Raw genomic sequence first — 16806 nt, 5'->3', positions numbered from 1 at the left:
TCTTCATGTTGCACTTGCAACATCCTTGAAGTAGAGCTTATGTGATTCTACTGATAGTCTGACTCCAGCTATCTCACCATACAGAAAGTCCTTGGTTTTCATCTTCCATCTTGCAGACATGTTCAAATTAAGATCTTTTTAAATTTGCTATTCTTATGACTAATTAGACCGACTGGTCTGCAGTCTCTAAAATTATGATAAGATTTCGAGGGACATTAATGGGATATGGCACTGACTTGATTCAATGTTGCTAGTATTTTTTCCTACTATAGGCTATGCTTTCCTATTTAGACTTGCAATCCTAATGTAACAATATCAGATACCTGCTGGAAGCTGGAAAACAGATCTGATTGAATGAAAATGAAAAAAATAAATCCTTGTTTTCCCTTATCTTTGTGTTTATTTGTGCCTATCTCTATTGTGATTGAATCCATCTTTAGTACTGTTCCAATGGTTCAAGAAGGCAGCTCCCCGCCACCTTCTCAGGGACAATTAGAGAATGGGCAATAAATGCTGGCTCAGCCAGCAACAGCCACATCCCAAGAATTAATTTTAAAAAAAACATTGGTAAAATTTCTCATAAACTGCACTTCATCCCTCTGGCCGGTTAAGATATTTGCTGCCATTGATCTGAGACATTGAACCCCATTCAGAGAGAGGAGCAATTTTCAGCTGTTATCATCTAGAGAACAGTAAATAAAACACCAGAGATTCAGTGGAGTAGAATCGTGGACCAGCAAACTAACTTCTCCAACTTCAGATTTTGTTTTTAAGCAGAAACCAGGATTAATAAACATTGACTTGGATATCACAAGGATTAAAAGAGGAACGAAAATGAGGCAAATAAGAGATAGTATTTAGGCGATACCAAAATTAGTTTTAAAAGCTTGTAAGTTTAGGAGAAATTTGAATGAGTTCCATTGTTTTGAAAGAAAGGTAAGATGAAGTAAAAAGCTGAGATGATACCGGAGACAGGAGAATGTGTAGGGCAGCATTTAGACTTCAGGAGGAAGCCTAAAGCCAAGAAATCTAGCTCACAATCCCAAAAGCTTTGCCCCATTGCCTGTCTCTCTAAGGGCTGCAATGTGATCAAACAGCTGGTCCTTAACCAAATAAAACCAATTTTAGAAGCCATGCAGTGTTCTGAAATGAACAAGTAAACTGCAGAGAAGGAAGAAGCTGTTCTGACCAAACCTTGCACTCACTACAACCATTGAGGTAGGGCCCAGAAACAGCGGAAGTCTGCAGTTGCCTTCCTGGCCTTGTTATTCACATACAATAACAACATATTCATATAAATGCCCTTAATGTAATAAAATGCCCCAAGGTGCTTCACAGGAGCATTATAAAACAAAATATGATGCCAAGCCACACAAGGAGGCACCAGGTCAAATGACCAAAATCTTGGTCAAAGTCATAGATTTTAAGGAATGTCCTTAAAGGAGGGAGGTGAAGGGAAGATATTCCTGCACTTCGGGGCTAGGTACCTGAAGGTACAGCCAGCAATTGTGAAGTGATTAAAATGATGATTGCAGAGAAGCACAAATGACTCAGAGGGTTGCGGGGCTGAAGGAGGTCGGGATGAATGAGGCCATGGAGGAATTTGAAAACAAGGGTGAGAATTTTAGAATCAAAATATTGTTTGACAGGGAACCAATGTGGATCAGGGAGCACATGGGTGATAGGTATTCATGGAGGTGGAATTAAGCTACTATCCTTGATGGAGTGAATCAAGGGCTGCATGCAGCAAAAAAATCTACAGCTCATCATTGGTCTGACAGCAGAGGTCCCTGACTTTGACCCCCTGTGAATGCAGTGGACAGTATGCAACTAAATTTGCACAGGGCACAGACAATGCAGCTTCCTGCCCCATAAGTGGCAGATGAGGGATGATCCAAAGCATGATTGTGGAAATGAGTCACAGACCATGGAACATATCAGATCAACCTGTTCAATAAGATGTGTTCTGGGAAGCACCTCATTTCTCCACTTGACATCGCAGGGGGCCACAGAACGGATAGCCAAACCAGATATCCTACTGTAAACTATTACTTGTAGCTGAAGGTGGAAGAAGAGAAAAATGTTAAGAGGTTCATTAAGCATAATAATAGTGATAAAATAGAGATAAAGAGAAGAAAGATTGTGATGCAAACACAGAGGAGAACCTATCAGACGTATTTTCTAAAATCCTAAACAGATGTGAAAAGGTAAAGCCTCCACAGACCTGGATTTGGTATTTTATACCAACTCCAATGTTGGAATATTAACATTTCTCTTAGGGAAGGAAATCTGCCATCCTCGCGTGGTTTGGCCTACATGTGACTCCAGACCTACGGCAATGTGGTTGACTCTTAATTGCCATCTGAAATGGCCGAGCAAGCCACTCAATTCAAAGGCAATTTGGAATGAGCAACAAATGCTGACCTTGCAAATGACATCCACATCCCATGGAAATAAGTTAGGCAGATGACAGTGGCATGTAGTGTTAAGATGTGTAACATTAACCTTTAGTGTTGGAAAAGTAGCTGAAAGATGGTTAACAAATTGGTATTCCAATTTTCGTGGGCATTTTTCCCCTTTTACTAAATGCAACCCATGTTGGCAAAATAGGGAAAATGGATCATATTTACTCATCAGCAGGCAAACCCAACCCATCATGACCAAGCAATATCCTGCATGTAATATAAATTGGAACATTCTTCTAGAAGCATTTGTGTATCTACAGGAGGACACATTTCCATAATATTAAGACCAGCAACATTTGTATTCAAATAAGGAAATTCATAACATTCCCCAACCTGCCTCCAGATGAGATATGGCGAAGCATGTTCTTGTGACGGTAAAGTGCACCATCCTTCTCAAACTTGTTATTCTCTGATCCCAAGAAGTTGTCTCCTCTTAAAAGCCAACTCGTTCAACAACTGACAGACACAGGGACAGCAAATGTTGGAAATGCACAGTTGGCCAGCAAAAGGAGAACAAGCAGCAAAGGCCAAGAATATGATGCTATGCATTAACACAAAGACTGTAAGAAGTCTCACAACACCAGGTTAAAGTCCAACAGGTTTATTTGGTAGCAAATACCATAAGCTTTCGGAGCACAGCCCCTTCGTCAGATGGAGTGGATATCTGTTCTCCAACAGTGCACAGACACAGAAATCAAGTTACAGAATACTAATTAGAATGCAAATCTCTACAGCCAGCCAGGTCTTAAAGGTACAGATAATGTGGGTGGAGGGAGCATTCAACACAGGTTAAAGAGATGTGTATTGTCTCCAGACAGAACAGCTAGTGAGATTCCAATGGAGAATGGAATGGAGAACAGATATCCACCCCATCTGACGAAGGAGCTGTGCTCCGAAAGCTTATGGTATTTGCTACCAAATAAACCTGTTGGACTTTAACCTGGTGTTGTGAGACTTCTTACTGTGCTTACCCCAGTCCAACGCTGGCATCGCCACATCATTAACACAAAGAAGCAGCTAAGATGTTTAGTAACTTGTAAACAGACTTGTCAATGTTAAAATATTAACCTGCCTTTCTCTTGATGGATCCGTTATTAATTTCCAATATTTTGTGTTCTTATATATTTATTTAATTCTTTTTCTTCCTGATTTTTGTTCTTTTTCACTTGGCCACTTAAATTTTTCTGTCCTTCAGGGTGAACAGTGACCTGCTCTTATACATTGACCACGAACGACTGAAGCGATTAAACATTAGCCAGGGAGCAAAAGGCAGCTGCTTTCATTTCCTTCCCTTCCTGTGAGGCCACCTTGTGAACTTCCTCTGACAGCCTTGCTGGAAGTGGACAATCATCGTGTGTGAAGCATGTCCCATAAAATGGAGTTACTATCTCGTTGATTGCCTTAATTAGAGTTTATCTGTTATGCTGTAACTGTCACTCTGTTTCAGCAGAGCTGGAGTACCTTATCTTGCCATTAGATGGCAATTCTCAACACTCAGCTAAAAGCTGCATAATCCTTAGCTAAATGATGAATAATTTTCAGACCTGGCGTTGCCACTTCTTATGATCTGTGTAGGTAGAGTGCGAGGGGGGTTGTTGCTTGAGTTGTAATGGGGCCCTGTATTTTAAAATATGAACACTTGAGAAGTAATTTTACAAATTAAGGTTATAAGATTTAAAGTTTATTTGAAGTCACATGTAGGCTTACAATGAAGTTATTGTGAAAATTCCCTAGTTGCCACACTCTGGTGCCTGTACGAGTACACTGAGGGAGAATTTAGCATGGCCAATGCACCTAACCAGCACATCTTTCGGACTGTGGGAGGAAACCAGAGCACCCGGAGGAAATCCACGCAGACACGGGGAGAATGTGCAGACTCCGCATAGACAGTGACCCAAGCCGGGAATCGAACCCGGGTCCCTGGCTCTGTGAGGCAGCAGTGCTAGCCATTGTGCCACTGGGCCACCCACGCGGATGGGAAATGGAGAGGAGTATGTCCCCGAGTTATTGTTCTGCATGCTCAGCTGGCAAAGTACAATGACAGGAGTACATGTGACCCACTGCGTGTTTAACTTTAGGAAGGGTGTATTAGGGCACGTGTTCTGTATTTAAAGGTCTGAGCAGGCTATTGGAAGAGGGACTGAAATGTCTTTTTTCTTATTCATGGGACATGGGCGGCACTGGCTGGCCAGCATTTATTGCCCACCCCTAGTTGCCCCTGAAACCTGTTTGCTTGCTAGGCCATTTCAGAGGGCAGTTGAGAGTCAACCATGTTGCTGTGGCTCTGGAGTCATGGAGGCCAGACAAGGTAAAGACGGCAGATTTCCTTCCCTTAAGGACATTAGTGAACCCGATGGGTTTTTCTGACAAGCGACAATGGTTTCATGGTCATCAGTAGATTCTTATTTCAGATAATGTTTCATTGAATTCAAATTCAACCACCTGCCATGGCAGGTTTCTAACCCTGGTCCCCAGAACATTAGCTGAATTTCTGAATTAATAGTCTGGCGATAATACCACAAGGTCATCAACTCCCTATGAAGAAGGCTGAAGAAGCAATAAGGTGAGCTAACCTTTCAGAAGCTGATGTAGCTGATAGCTCAAATTAGCCCAAGAGTTGTGTGGACTTTATAGAAGAAACCATCAATTGCAGCAGGCTAACTCTTGCAGAAAGATGGATTACAATGCAGGTAACCACACGGTTGTTCTCTAAACCACTAATCAACCAATTCTCTTTAGTGTGTTCCGTCGCACCATATCCTTTATCCCAGGAGTAACATTACTTGGCAGTGCTTATATTAAATATGCTAAATCCTGTAACGCACATAATCCTCCTTTCTCCCCATGACCTTTGATCCCATTCGCCCCAAGTGCTTTATCCAGCCGCCTCTTGAATACATTTAATGTTTTGGAATCAACTACTTCCTGTGGTAATGAATTCCACAGTACCTTCAATATCATAACCTATATCCTTATTTTCTTAGGCCTCTCCTTGCTACCCTTCCTTATATCAATCCTAAATGACAAGTGCAATTTGGAACTGGGAGTTTGGTGAGTGGGGGAATTCGAAGTGTCAATCTTAGAAGCATAGAATCTACAGTGCAAAAGGAGGCCATTTGGCCCATCAAGCCTGCACCGACAACAATCCCACCCAGGTCCTGTCCCCGTAACCCCACATATTTACCCTCCTAATCCCCCTGACAATAAGAGGCAATTTATCGTGGCCAATCAACCTAACCTACACATCTTTGTCCTTGAAAATTCTAGTCTAGCCTATAATTAGCAGTAACTGGAAAGTACTGTTTGAGTAGATAAAAGCAAATTACTGCGGATGCTGGAATCTGAAACCAAAAGAGAAAATGCTGGAAAATCTCAGCAGGTCTGGCAGCATCTGTAAGGAGAGAAAAGAGTTGATATTTCGAGAGCAGATGACCGTTTGTCAAAGCTAAAAGGCTTAGAAAATGGGAGATATTTATACTGCAGGGTGAAGGAACTAAAGATGAGTCATAGCCACAGAAACCAAGGGAAAAGGCTGCTAATGGCTGTCCGCAGAGAGAATAAAGGGTGTGAATGGCCAAACGGCAGAGAAGCTGAAATCAGAGGGTAAACTGTGACAGATGAAGATGTGGGGGGAAGGGAGGGGAGAATGGGTGGGAGAGAGATTAAATTAGAAAGAGGGGGGAAAAGGGGAGAAAAGGTAAGGAAAGGGGGGATAAAGTAGGGGGAAAGACTGGGGGGAAGAAAAATGAAGAAAGACAATAAATAAATAAAAGTTAGAGAACAGTAAAAAATTAAATAAAATGAAAACAAAGGGGTCAAGGTGGGGTAGAGCTAATCATCTGAAGTTGTTGAATTCGATGTTGAGACCGGAAGGCTGTAAAGTGCCGAGCCGGATGATGAGATGCTGTTTCTCCAGTTTGCGTTGAGCTTCACTGGAACATTGCAGCAAGCCAAGGACAGACATGTGGGCATGGGAGCAGGATCGTGTGTTAAAATGACAAGCAACCGGAAGGTCAGGGTCCTGATTACGCACAGACCGAAGGTGCTCAGCAAAGCGATCACCCAGTCTATGCTTTGTCTCTCTGATATAGAGGAGGCCACATTGGGAGCAGCGAATGCAATAGAAACATAGAAACATAGAAGATAGGAGCAGGAGGAGGCCATTTGGCCCTTCGAGCCTGTTCCGCCATTCATTACGATCATGTCTGATCATCCAACTCAATAGCGCCTCCTGCATCCTCCCCATAACCTTTGATCCCATTCGCCCCAAGTGCTATATCCAGCCGCCTCTTGGATACATTCAATGTTTTGGCATCAACTACTTCCTGTGGTAATGAACAGATTTGTCTAAGAGAAGGTAGTAATCTGCCTTCTTGTTTTTGCTTCCAAAGTGAATAACCTCACACTTATCCAAATTATACTGCATCTGCCATTGATTAGCCCATTCACCCAACCTGTCCAAATCATTCTGAAGGATCTCTGCGTCCTCGTCACAGTTCACTCTCCCACCCAACTTGGTATCATCTGCAAACTTTGAGATGTTACATTTTGTTCCCTCATCCAAATCATTAATATATATTGTGAATAGCTGGGGTCCAAGAACCGATCTCTGTAGCACCCCATTAGTTACTGCCTGCCAATTTGAAAAGCACCCATTAATTTATATTCTGTTTCCTCCATGCCAACCAGTTTTCTATCTATCTCAATACACTTCCTCCAATCCCATGTGCTTTAATCTTGCACGATAATCTCTTGTGCGGGACTTTGTCAAACGCTTTCTGAAAGTCCAAATATACCACATCGACTGGTTCTCCCTTGTCAACTTATTAGTTACATCTTCAAAGAATTTGAACAGATATATCAAGCATGATTTCCCCTTCATAAATCCATACTGACTCTGTCTGATCCTGCCACTGCTTTCTAAATGCTCTGCTATAAAGTCCTTGATAATGGATTCAAGAACTTTCCCACTACCGATGGTAAGCTTAGTGGTCTATAATTCCCTGTTTTCTCTCAACCTCCTTTTTTGAATATTGGAGTGACATTCGCTACCCTCCAATCTCCAATCTGCAGGGACTATTCCAGAGTCTATAGAATCCTGGAAGATGGCCACCAATGCATCCACTAATTCTAGAGCTACTTCCTTAAGTACTCTGAGATGTAGATTATCAGGTCCTGGGGATTTATCCGCCTTCAATCCCATCGACTTTCCCAGCACCATTTCTCTGCTAATATTGATGTCCCTCAGTTCTTCCCTCTCATTAAATCTTGCATTCTCCAGCATTTCTGGCATCTGATTTGTGTCCTCTTTTGTGACGACAGAACAAAAGGATGTATGCATTTCTTTGTCCCCATGATACATTCCCCCATTTCTGTCTGTAGGGGACCTACATTTGTCTTCACCAACCTCTTCCTCTTCATGTATCTATAGAAACTCTTAGTGTCAGTCTTTATGTTCCCTGCAAGCTTACTTTCAAACTGCATTTTCCCCTTCTTATTCAAACCTTTGGTCCTTCTTTGCTAAATTCTAAACTGCTCCCAATCCTCAGACCTATTATTTTTCTTGGCCAATCTGCATGCTTCTTCCTTAGATCGGATACACTCTCTAATTTCCTTTGTAAGCCATGGATTGGCCCTCTTACCCATTTTGCTTTTGTGCCAGACAGGAATAAACAGTTGCTGCAGTTCCCCCATGCATTCCTTGAATGTTTGCCATTGCCTATCCACTGTCATCCCTTTAAGTAACTCTCCCCAATCTATTAAGGCCAACTCACGCCTCATATCCTCATAGTTTCCTTTATTAAGATTCAGTGCACCAAATTGAAAGAGGTCCAAGTGAAACGCTGCTTAACCTGGAATGAGTGTTTTGGACCTTGGATGGTGAACATAGAAGAGGTAAAGGGGCAGGTGTTACACCTTCGCGATTGCACGGGAAGGTGCCATGAGTGGCGGGAGAGATGTTGGATATAGTGGAGGAGTCGACTAGGAGTGGACTCTACTGTTTAAGTAGAGTTAGTTTCTGTCAATCGGGCAGGGAAAACATCTTCTACTGAGCAAACAGAATAGTTAATTAGCTAACTGGCTTAACCTGGTTTCTATGACTGCCCTTCAGGGAAGGAAATCTACTGTCCTTACCTGGTCTGGCCCACATGTGACTACAGACCCCCAGCAATATGGTTAACTCTTAATTGCCATCTGAAATGGCCGAGCAAGTCATTCAGTTCAAGGGCAATTAGGGATAAGCAACAAATGCTGGCCTTGCCAGTGACATTCACATCCCATAAAAGAATAAATAAAAGGATCAGTTTAGTATAAATTCAGGGGTCTTTAATATTGTTTTGAACTGAGTGTATACCTGGGAGTTTGGTGAGTGGGAGAGTTAGGTGAGGAGGGTAAGGGACTATTCCTTTCCAGTTGTTTTTGCTTTTTAAAAACTTTTTCACCCAGTAGGAATTGGTTTGCACTCTACTGCAGGGAAAGTAGCTGGCTGTTTGTTGAGTATCTGGGAAGTACTTAAGGTCTACTCCAATCCTAAGCTTTAATAGTACAGGGACTGGTGGTAAGTTGAGTAAAACATATTTATAAGGAAAATAAATAATTGAATAATATAATAAAATAGTTAATTAAAACACATTAAGGGTGGCAGGACAAATGAAATGTCGTAGCTGCAGCATGTGGGGCACTTCCTGGATCACACTGTGATCAGGGCAAACACATCTGCCCTAAGTGTTTGCAGCCCGAGGAACTTCAGCTCAGAGTCATTGACAGCTGCAGACAGTGCAACACATCAGGGATGGGGAATGTTACCCTGGATGCTTTGTAGCAGGAGGCAGTCACACCCGTGGGGAAAGGGTCTTCTGATTTGGTGCGTGGTCTGATAGGAGCGTGTGAGTGCAAATGAGGCAGGTAAGCGGCCCTAGAGGGTAGGAGTGCAGGAGCCTCAACCTTTGCAATTGGTCAATAGGGTTGAGGTTCTCTCAGCTTGTTTAGATGAAACTGGGAGCTGCAGGGTGGATGAGCAAACTGACCATGGTACTGTGATACCAGAAATATTATTATTAATATTAAATAATATTAAAAATGTAAGTGGGAGGAGAAAAAAGGGAATGTAGTGGACAGCATAATGAGGGATTGACATTATTCTATGTAGAAAAGGGCAAGAGTCCAGAGGACTGGGTTGCCAGCCGTGCGACAGGATTTGGTTTTTCTGCTCAGGACTAAAGAGGATCTTGCAGTGGGAGGGGGAGGATCCAGTCATCATGGTCCATGTAGGTACCAATGACATTTGTGATATGAGGAAAGAGGTTCTGCAAAGCAGTGTGAGGGGATAGACGCTAAAGTAAAAAGCAGAACTATAAAAGAAGTAATCACTAGATTATTACCTGAACCATGTACAAATTGTCATCCGTTACATAAAGTTAGAGAGGTGAATGCATGGCTCAAAGACTGGTGTGGGAGAAGTGGGTTCTGGTCAGTGGGGCACCAGGGATAGTTGGGGCTGTACCTTTGGGACGATAACAACCTGGACCAGGTTGGGGTTGGTATTCTAGTGAGCTGCGTAATTAGGGAAGTAGAGAAGGCTTTAAACTAAATAGTGAGTGTGAGGAATCAAATATGGAAACAAAAACCAAAAATGCTGGAAAATCTCAGCAGGTCTGACCGCATCTGTGGAGAGAGAATAGAGCCAACATTCCGAGTCAGGATGACTCTTCATTGGTTGTGCGAAGCTCTGTCTATAGCTTGTTGCGTTTCCTTTGTAGCATTTAGTCCTTCACCTCATTTTATTTAAGTCTGGTGCTGCTCAGGCCTCTACTGACTGAACCGGGTTGGTCCCCTGGCTTGGTGATAATGGTTGAGTGAGGGACATACGGGAATATGATGTTACAGATTATGATGGAATACAATTCTGCTGCTGGCCCACAACACTTCAGAGGGTGCCCAGTTTTGAATTCACTAGATCTGTCCTTAATTTATCCCACGCAGCACAGAGGCAGTGCACACAATATGAAAAACGGTGTCCTTAGTGAGAACTTCATCTCCACAAAGACCATGTTGTAGACGGATGAGGATGTGGTCAAGTAATTTTCCACTTGTGTTGGTGCTCCCACCACCTCCTGCAGGCCCAGTTTGCCAGTTATGTTCTTCAGAACTTGGTCAGCTCAGCCAAATTCCAATTTGGCCTGAAAACTGAGGTTGGAGATTTGATGTGGAGATGCCGGCGTTGGACTGGGGTGAACACAGTAAGAGTTTTAACAACACTCCTGGTGTTGTTAAAATTCTTACTGTGTTGGAGATTTGAGCATGGCTGTGTCTTCAGTTCGCTTTTGAGAACATATATCTAGTATTCTTCATTCTGTTCCTCGGCCACCACTTTACTCATGAAATATCTGCAAAGTAAGTTATAAAAATGGAATGCTGTTCAAATACACCACAGCATTGTTCTTTTACTGCCAGAAGTTGCAAACCAGAAGCAAGGATATTACAGAAAAAACAAAATCTTTCTTTTACCCTGGGAAACACTGGTTACCACTCACTTCCCCCTGTCATTCATCTTCTCCCACAACCTTGGGACACCCACTCAAGAGATACCGATAGTTTGATTGATGTAGTGAGACACATAGGACAAGGAAGTCAGAATATGCCAATGTTAATGTGGAGGCCTGATGTGGTTAAGCAGACCCATGAAATCTGTCAGCTTTTGACGACTAAGAAAGCAGATGATTATCTCTGAGGTCTTACCGTGAAGAGAAAGCTGCTGGCAGAGTGTGTGAGAAGATTCGGAGTGCTTATTCCAGATGTGTGACAATTGGTTAGGATAGCAGTGGAGTCTATGACTGCATTGTGCATCAAGATCTGAAAGTGGCTCAATTCATTGGAGGGCAGCCTGAACAAAGTGATAGTGGCAGGGTGATCTGTAAACCTTCCCTTACCTCATGAGAGATCCAGACAAGTCATTGAAATCAGTTAAGGAGGATTAAATGAAGGGCAGCTGATCCTGTGGGGAGACCATCTGGAGATGATTACAAAACCTACAAGTTAGCATTTCAAAGGACTAAAGGCTATACAGTTGAGTCTCAATTAGAAATCTAGAGACCTTTTTCATTCCACCAGCTGTTTTCCTGTTGACCACTGGTACCCAGAACCCTGACCCTTGCACATGTGGAGAAACTGGTTGGTTGCCTCAGAGATTCCTTCATCTCACGCCAACAGTACATGGAATCTCTCCAGATCCCGACAAAAGCATTATCTTTGTTGAATCAGGCTGTTAAGGTGCATTAGGATCTAACAAGATACTTTAGTCTGAGAGTCTTAATAACTTGCTTTATTATTTTTACCTTTATGTGTGCTGTGGAGCCCTGCAGTACGGGTGGTCACAAAAAGAGATGGCAGGACCCGTGGGAGGAGGTGGCAGGGGATGGGTGGGGGGGTGTTGCAGGGTGTATATTTTCTCTTTGCTGTGCGTGGTCTGTTGGTTGCAGTGCAGATTGACTGTTCAGCTTTGAGGAAACATTGACAGGAATCGCTCACCACCCCTCAGCATTCTTCTACTGATGAAATAGGGCTGAGATAAAGTACAGAAGTGTCAGTACGGGCCCCAGCATGTTGTGAATTTGCATGTAAGAAGTTGTTTCACTCATCATAAGTGAGAAGCACATTCAAGCAACAGAAACTGTGGTTCTTATAAACACAAAGGGGGGGCAATTTTCTCCCAAAAATTCAAAGTGTCTCACGGGCGGGAAAACAGCAGGTTTTGCTGCCGTTTATTTTGATGAGCTGAGTCTCAGAAATTTACGGCACTCTGTGCAATACAGAGGCCATCAGGTGATTCAGGACTGTGTGTGGGGAGGGGGGGGGGGGGGGGGGGAGGGCAGAGCCTAAAATTGCCAGAAACGGCAGCAGCAGAGTGCTCAGGGTGCCATTGTGCATGTGCCCGATCTTCCAGTACACTGGAAGATCTGTTTATTTCTCCCGAACTCCCGGACATCGCCAGCCTCCTGACGACTCCCCCCACTGATCACTGGCCACAGCACCCCCTCCTGATTGCCAGCCGTGACCCCCTGCCCGATCGCCAGCCTCCTGATCACTGGCCCTGGCCCCTGATCGCCACCCCAAACCACTACCCTGATAGTCTCCCACGAGCGTCGGCCCACCACTAGTCCCCACCCCTGATCCAGACTCTGCCCTTCCATCCCCTCCTACCTCTCCCCACCTGGCTACACCTTGTGAGGTCCCACCACTCCATGAGGCCCGGCTCCCATGAGGCCCCCCCCTCTGCACTGCCCAGTACACTGGCAGTTCCAGGGTGCCTGGTTGACAGTGCCAGGGTGCCAGGCTGGCACTGCCAGGGTCCCTGGTCAGCAGTGACAGGCTGGCACTGCTCAAGTGGCCCTGCCTCCCTGCCCCCAAACTCCCAGGGTGCCTCAATGGCCTCCAGTCCCACCGGTGAGGCCATCACATCTGGTCTCTGTTGCTGGGAACCAGCTGTGATCCCTGCTTGTGGGAACATTCACAGGGGAGGTTGGAAACCTAAGTGAGCCCGGACAATATTGTCTGGAACTCTCTGAACAGATTCAAATGAGCTAATGCATATTAAAATCAGCCTCACACTGGGGAAAGGCGCAAGGCTGATTACATCAAAGAAATGGCCTGGGAAAATTGTGACCTGCTTGGTGCCAGGCACGATTCAGATTTTTGGCCTCCCACTTAAATTTCTTGCCCCATTATGCTTTTGACCAGCGTAGCGGGGGTGGGAAAATCGCACCCAAGGATTCTCGTTTGGTCTATTTAATGCCACTTGGGTGCAATCAACATCTATAACCCTGTAGAATCTGGTAATTCTGAAATAATAATTGATAACTTTCTCAGTCATTCAACCGTATGACAGCAGAGTCCAGTGAAATTATAGAAATTGAGAAACCCTGGCAAAGATGGCACGGAGGATTTGCTGAACAGAGGAGGCCACCACAAATTGGCCGACCTGCTGAAAGTGCCCTGTGACTTCTGGGAACATGTAAAAAGTTGAGAGCTGTGATCACTTCCTGTGTCGAGTAAGAGCTGTATGTGTTGTGGACCTTGTTTATAGATCTGCTTTCAGCCACAGGGATTGTGGCTAAAATGCAGACTCCTGACTGCTTCTGGCAAAAGTCATAGAGTCATAGAAGCTTACAGCATGGAAACAGGCCCTTCGGCCCAACTTGTCCATGCCGCTCTTTATTTTTTTAATCCCTAAGCTAATCTCAATTGCCCGCATTTGGCCCATGTCCCTCTATACCCATTGTACCCATGTAACTATCTAAATGCTTTTTAAAAGACAAAATTGTACCCGCCTCTACTATTACCTCTGGCAGCTTGTTCCAGACACTCACACCTCTGTGTGAAAAAATTGCCCCTCTGGACACTTTTGTATCTCTCCCCTCTCACCTTAAACCTATGCCCTCTAGTTTTAGACTCCCCTACCTTTGGGAAAAGATATTGACTATCTAGCTGATCTGTGCCCCTCATTATTTTATAGACCTCGATAAGATCACCCCTCAGCCTCCTACGCTCCAGAGAGAAAAGTCCCAGTCTATTCAGCCTCTCCTTATAACTCAATCCATCAAGTCCCGGTAGCATCCTAGTAAATCTTTTCTGCACTCTTTCTAGTTTAATAATATCCTTTCTATAATAGGGTGACCAGAATTGCACACAGTATTCCAAGTGTGGCCTTACCAATGTCTTGTACAACTTCAACAAGACGTCCCAACTCCTGTATTCAATGTTCTGACCAATGAAACCAAGCATGCCGAATGCCTTCTTCACCACTCTGTCTACCTGTGACTCCACTTTCAAGGAGTTATGAACATGTACCTCTAGATCTCTTTGTTCTGTAACTCTCCCCAACGCCCTACCATTAACTGGGTAAGTCCTGCCCTGGTTCAATCTACCAAAATGCATTTGTCCACCTCGCATTTGTCCAAATTAAACTCCATCTGCCATTCGTCAGCCCACTGGCCCAATTGATCAAGACCCTGTTGCAATCCGAGATTACTTTCTTCACTGTCCACTATGCCACCAATCTTGGTGTCATCTGCAAACTTACTAACCATGCCTCCTATATTCTCATCCAAATCATTAATATAAATGACAAATAACAGTGGACCCACCACTGCTCCCTGAGGCACACCGCTGGTCACAGGCCTCCAGTTTGAAAAACAACTCTCTACAACCACCCTCTGGCTTCTGGCAAGAAGCCAATTTTGTATCCATTTAGATACCTCACCCTGGATCCCGTGAGATTTAACCTTATGCAACAACCTACCATGTGGTACCTTGTCAAAGGCCTTGCTAAAGTCCATGTAGACAACATCAACTGCACTGCCCTCATCTACTTTCTTGGTTACCCCTTCAAAAATCTCAATCACATTTGTGAGACATGATTTCCCACTCACAAAGCCATGCTTGCTGCCCTTCGTGACATGTGCATGGGTCTATATATCTGATGGATGGATAGTGCTTGGGTGGTCTAACTTTTCTCCAATGCTGCCTGATAAATCTGGCTTTCCTTAAAGCCTCCTATTGTTCCTCTTCCTCCACAATATATGATCACATAAAATGGGATTCCATTGAGAAACGCACTGTGCAACCATCAGATCTGAGTGCAGTAATTGTTTTGACATGGAATGCTTTCCAAGGGAAATGCACAACATAAGGGATGGCTTTCAGAGCTTGAGTGATTTTGTTTCCAGAGTCCGCACTAATTCACAACAAGCAGTCTCAGTGAGCGATGCCTCTTTAATGAGGTACAGGTTCTTGATGAAGCGTCCTACTACGTGTGCCTTCTAAACAGCGGCACACATTCTCAACGGTTGATGGCAGGACACAAATCAGACAATTTAGATCAGAGGATGTCATCCCACCTAACCTTTCCATTTGCAAATTGCTGTCACTGGGGACAGGGACACTTCAGCACATCGTGTAACTGAATGGATTTCATGCCATGGTGACTTATCCAGTGGAATCCTGGCATACATCAGTCCCATCAAATTCCTGGGCACACCATGGAATTATTTCCAAATTATGCCTGGCCAACCCAGGAATTTCAGGGCTCATGCAACTTCCTGAAATGTTTCGAGCTGTTTCTTTTCACTTGGAATAGTTTATTCTTGCCCAATGTCTAACTAGATATTGATGGGATTCAGGAGGTGGTGCATCACAATAGAGACATCATGACAAGGTCCCAGAGACAAGCGGGAATAAAAGGACTGGTCATTTCATATGGCGTCCCAAGGCAGTGCCAACATACTGCCAATCACAGCTTTGCCATCTCGGAAAGCAGCAAGCCCATGTCTCATATTTTTCTAGAAGCCAGGAGGGAAGTCCACAGCCGTTCCTTGTGACTCCTGCATTTGGGGAATCTTCCGCCCCTGTAATTCCCCACGGAAAGGATCTGGGGAAAAAATTGTTACTTTTAAATGCTGAGTGTTAAAACAAAGACTGAGATAATAGGCAGTCAAAATACGTTGATGTTGTTTCTCTGCATGCAGTATACAATCATGCCGTGAGCCTATCTCAGCATAAACATCTCACATCAATTGTGCTGAGAGGTTTCTGGTTCCTTCTGGCTGGAACGCAGGGCTAGAAAAGACAGAGACACAGAGGCCTGAACATGAATCTGCAGGAGCATGCAGGAGGTTAGAACCAGCAAAAGTGACAGTATTTTGGGAAGCTGGTTCCAGCACATTAGGCTGAGTGGGTATAAGTGGGGGCAGCACAGTGGCACAGTGGTTAGCACTGCTTCCTCACAGCACCAGGGACCTGGGTTCGATTCCCGGCTTGTCTATGTGGAGTTTACACATTCTCCCCATGTCTGCCTGGGTTTCCTCCGGGTGCTCCGGTTTCCTCCCACAGTCTGAAAGATGTGCTGGTTAAGTGCATTGACCCGAACAGGTGCCGGAGTGTGGTGACTAGGGGAATTTCACAGTAACTTCATTGAGTGTGAATGTAAGCCTTACTTGTGACTAATAAATAAAATAAACTTAATAAATGAATAAACTATAACCCACTCAGGAGAGACAGGGTGGCAATAAACATGTTAATTGCTCAATAAGAACAGTTTTTACTGTTGGATCCACAGGTGTCCCAGGATTCCTGAAACTCATCAGTGAAATACATGGTGACAATTGAAGGGGCTGATTTAAACTTATGGAAGAATGTTAATAAACACTCAGTAACTCTGGGCTGCTTCTTATCTGCTAGTGAGTAGTAGTTTGTTCACATTACTGACAGGTTACTTTCTGCACTTTGGAAGTTTACTCTATTTCACCAGGATGAAGGATCACTTAGATAAAAACAAAATACTGCG

The sequence above is a fragment of the Mustelus asterias genome, chromosome 9 (assembly GCF_964213995.1).
Source record: "Mustelus asterias chromosome 9, sMusAst1.hap1.1, whole genome shotgun sequence".
Classification (NCBI taxonomy): domain Eukaryota; kingdom Metazoa; phylum Chordata; class Chondrichthyes; order Carcharhiniformes; family Triakidae; genus Mustelus; species Mustelus asterias.
This window is presented reverse-complemented; position numbering follows the sequence as displayed.